The sequence below is a fragment of the Chinchilla lanigera genome, unplaced genomic scaffold, assembly GCF_000276665.1.
Source record: "Chinchilla lanigera isolate Chin_1 unplaced genomic scaffold, ChiLan1.0 scaffold00161, whole genome shotgun sequence".
Lineage (NCBI taxonomy): Eukaryota > Metazoa > Chordata > Mammalia > Rodentia > Chinchillidae > Chinchilla > Chinchilla lanigera.
The window spans coordinates 1,062,193-1,067,080 of NW_004955562.1; the positions used below are offsets into that span (position 1 = coordinate 1,062,193).

The 4,888-nt window shown below is 40.5% G+C and overlaps 1 pseudogene; it reads left to right on the forward strand.

The window, feature by feature from the left end:
• The first annotated feature begins 240 nt into the window (after positions 1-240).
• LOC102028590 lies at positions 241-928 on the forward strand (annotated as a pseudogene).
• Positions 929-4,888: the final 3,960 nt, after the last annotated feature.

Consider the following 4,888-nt stretch of genomic DNA (forward strand, 5'->3'; position numbering starts at 1 on the left):
ACCAATAACAAATGCTGGCGAGGCTGTGGAGAAATAGGAACACTTCTCCACTGCTGGTGAGAGTGTGATGTATCCTAATTATAATTTTTGGACATGTTGGCGAGGGTGACGGGGTTCACAGAGAGTACACCAAGCCGAGGCCACACATCTGGGAACAGCGCAGGGCTGTAGTTGCCTGTGGCTCCTCCTGTCAGCCGAGTACGGGAGTGTGGAAAGGCCCGGTCACCACCCGCGGTACTCATGGAGCGGGTACGGATGATCAACAGGCAGCACCTGCTGGAGGCAGCAGAGTTTTTGGAGTGCCTGCAGCAAGAGTGTGAACATGGCTATGGCTCCTCATTCCCTTCCATGCCCAGCCCCCCGCTACAGCATTCAAAGCCCCCACGGAAGTTGAACCGTGCACAAAAACACAGCACTGGGAACAGGACCATCAGCACTGCCAGTAGATCTACAAACAATAAGCTGGAAAAGAATCAGTGAGCTCATCAGCACCTATGTTTAGAACGCTTAAAAGTTTTGATTCCTCTAGGACCAGACTGCACCAGGCACACAACACTTGGTTTGCTCAACAAAACCAAAGCACATAGCAAGAAATCTGAAGAAGCTGAAAGGAAGAGCGAGCACCAGCTTGAGAACTTGGAAAGAGAACAGAGATTTTTTTAAGCGACGATTAGAACAGCTGCAGGGTCCTCAAGAGATGGAACGAATACGAAAGGACAGCATTGGATCAACTATTTCTTCAGATCGTTCTGATTCAGAGCGAGAGGAGATTAAAGTGGATGCTGAAAGCACAGAGTTCTCTCATGAAGAAATGGACAATGTAAGTACCACCAGTATCAGTGACATTGATGACTACAGCTGCCTGCAGAGTATTGGGAGTGATGAGGGTTACTGCAGTGCCAGTGTCAAACTTTCATTCATGTCCTAGAACCCAGCATGGCATAACAGGGAAGGGCAAAATATTCACTGGATCAATATACAATACAATTTCTTAAATTGGAAAAAAAATGTTTGGACCTGTCGTTAAAATTCCATGAGGAGAGTTAGAGTAGTTCCCAAATGGGTTTGTTTAGAGAAATTGCAAAAATAGATTTTAACTAACATCTGGAAGATCAGGTGTTTTTTTTTTTTTTTTAGCTTTCTTGTCTTAGGATAGCTGTATTGATCAGTGTTTGCAAGAGAACATATTTAATGCAGGATGCAGAAATTTACAAAGGTACCTTACAATATTTGCCTACAGAGTCAAATGTAGAAGAGATCTCTCCACATGCTAGAGGCCTAAAGAATTCAGCCGAGGATCTGGATCCCATGGCAATGTCCCACCTGAGTCCAGCTGAAGACCTAGAGCCCACAGCAACATCCCATGCAAGCCCATATCAGGAGGCCAAGGAATCCATGATGGAAGACTGAAGGGTCTGTTGCCAGAAAACCCAAGGCCTAGCAGCAGAGGCTAGAAATTCTGCACTGGCAGGCTGAAAGGCTTGTGCTGGGACCTGAAGAATCTGTGCTGAGAACCAGGAAATGACACTCAAGTTGAAGGTGAAGACAAGAGCTTCTAGCTGAAGTGTCTGTGCTAAAGGCCAGGAGATGATACTTAAGGCAAAACCAAAGACCAGAGTTCATCCCAGGAGAACGACCACCATCCTTGGCAAAGATGAAGACTGGAGTTCAGCTGAAGAGAACAGCCAAATCTTCCCTGAGGGAAATCGTATAAAATCCTCTCTTCCTGTTCTCCTTTTATACCATTCCAACAACAGTTCTCCTTAGGTGAGTCTTCCGTGGCCAGAACCATGCTAACTCAACTCAGCTGAGGGTTCTCACTCAAGTTAACCATTAATTAACCACCACAGTAGCTAAATTGGATAGATTCATGATTTGGGTCAAAATATTAAATGTAATAAAGCCCAAGAGAAGATATTAGATAACACATCTCAACTGATGGTCTCTTACAGTAGTCACTATGTAACCCAATTTATATACACAGGTTAACCATCACTTCTTCAAACACTATATTTTCAGACACCAAACCAGAATAACTTATACAGATAGATACAGAAAACCCACAAAACAAAGTGTATTCTGCACTACAGTTTAAATAATACCTTAATTTAATGTGGTCTTAAAATGTCAGGAATGCATATTATCTTTGGGGATTTTGAGCATAATGATTTGAAGTTAATACGAAAATTTCACTTGAATATATTATTGTACTTTTCATTTTTATTTCCCTTAAACATGAAAAATTATAAGAAATAGCAGGACTTTATGTGAATCAAAGTATTGCACTGAAATATCAGTTTTTAAAGGACATTCATCAGTAAGTCTAGAAAACTGTTCCTTGCATTCTCTTGAGTGTTCAACCCCAAGAATTCTACCACATTTGGAACAAAATGCGTCTGCTTAAGAGATCTTTCCTGGAAGAGGAAGAAAAAAATGGCAGACTAGTGAGTGCCGGCAACTTAGCTTCTCCAATACAAAGTGTTTAGAGTTCAGAAAACAGTAGCTTAGAGAGGAATCAAAGTGAGAGGTAACCCAGAAACCAGAAGGGAACTGACAAAAGAAAAAGAAGAAAGATTAAATGATATGGAAGAAATAGAATACATCACAGAGGAGAGGGGAACCTCTGTGAGTCATACATGGCTGGAAGTGGCTGACCAGCTGCCATTAAGGAGACAAAGTGAAACTAAAATGTTTACTCATGGAGAACTGCATTGGAACTTAGAGAATCAGTTAGAACTTGCAAGGAAAATACAGTATAGCTTCCAGAATGGCCTTCCACATTCAACAGTTGATAAGTGACCTTGATCCAGTGCTGGCTGCCACAATTGGAGAATGAGATCTGCTGGGGATGCCACTGCAGGAAAGGGCTTGGTGTTTGAATCACGGTCCCAGACAAGCCCCTTGGCTCAAGCCATGCTCTGCAGTCAAGTTACCAGTGGGGATGAGTGAAGGATGATGACAGGCAACAGCCAGATATTGGAGAGCTGGCTGAAAGGAATCCTGCTTAGGAGCTGGAACTGGTGAACACAGACTTGACTTCTGAGATGACAGGGCAAATTCAACCTGAGTTACACAAGACTGGAAGATCACATTAGTACCCTGCCCCAGTGGTATGCGAATGTCTATATCTAGCACCATTCTGGGGCAGACTGCTACCTTAGATTTCTACTGTGATGTGTCTTGGCTTAAGTCCTGTGCCTCTTTCCTAGGCTATGGAAAAGAGGCATGTGTTTAAAACAATAAAGAAAATTTTTTTTTTGCTATTTTCCTCCTTCTGTTCATCCCCTCCACTTTACTCCATTATTTCCTCCTTTTATATTTTATCTCGTGTGTATGCGTGTGTGTGTGTATTTGTGTGTCTTTCTATTCCTCTTGCCCTTTTTTTCTAATATAGTTTATAGAGGGTAAGGAAATTCTTCCTTGTCCCTTTTTATTCCTTTTACTTTTATCCATAGGTTTTCACCTGATTTCTTTCTATCCTTTCTCTGTTTTCTTTTCTTTCTTCTCCTCCCCTTTTATTTGTCTCTTTCATTTTTTCTGTAATATTTGTACTAGTGATAGTATGCTTTGTCATCCCTATTTCTCATGACTGATTTTATACACAAATTTTCCAGTTACTTCTATCTAAATATAGAACATACTTCTGCCACCATTAGGATACTTTGCCCTTCTCCTATTTCTTTCTTTCCATACAACATCAAAAACTTTTTAAAAACAACTGACCCCCCCTTTTGGCATTACCTGGTCCCCAACCCCTGAGCTTTAGATAAATGGTTCCATAAAATTACTGTTGAGTGTTTTTTTTTAAATATTAGAGACATAGCAATTTCATTTAGTGCATATTAGCTTTGGGCCAATACTTGGGCTGTTATGATGTTTACACCATAATTGTGATATTTTTCCTCTAGGCTAAAAGGACATCCAAATTTAGGTCTCATGGTATATTCTCAACTTGCCCTGGTAGATAACACTATGACTGATTAGCTACTCTAACTAATGTGATTGCATAGAAATACACTTGACTCAGTGGACAATTTTATGCCAGTGAATCTCTCTGCTAAATGTATCATCAAACCCAGGGAGAGGGACAGCAAGAATTCCTAACCCATGAACTCAAACTGGATCAGACTCTGCAAGCTTGCCTGCAACCTGGTGGAAAGAAGTCCTAAGTCTGAGTTAGTTGCAGCACTGCAGTGGAAGATATAGAAGAGTTATTGGGGTGTGAGCACTCAGACTCTCTGGTAGAGAAGCAACATATGAATCACATATGCACTGTCCCATTGGAATATTTAATCTGTGTTCTCATCAGACATATTTATAGGTTTGAGTTATTGTTTTTTTCTTGATTTATTTAATAATATGAGATTATTTGAAGCTCTTTTTTGTGTTTATTAGGTTTCGTTTTGTGTTTTTTTTTCTTACATTGGCTCTACTATAATGTCTAGGTTCTCTCCATTGTCTTAGCTTCATATCTAGTTTCTTCACCTCAAAACCCAAAAGCTATACTATTACCATATTTCTTTATAATTTTTCCAAGTACATAAACTCCTCCTCCCAACTTTTTAATTTCCCATACTTAGCTCCTCAACAGTCACTATCTTCTCTAGTATTAAACCTCGATCTTCCCCATTGTAAGCCTTTGGTTCTTCCATATCTTACCTAGCTTATTGTCCTCCCTATCAGTAGGTTCTGACAATCATGTACAATCCCTCAATCAAAAACTAAACCTCATTCCTCCCATATCTCACCCTTATTCCAAAAATAACCTCTGAAAATTCTCAATACTAACCCTCCAACTCAACTAAAAATGCTCCAATAGAATCAGACACCAAAGCAATTTTTTCTGCCCGTCTATCACTATTCCCCCTTCAAATTTCACCCTTAGCAT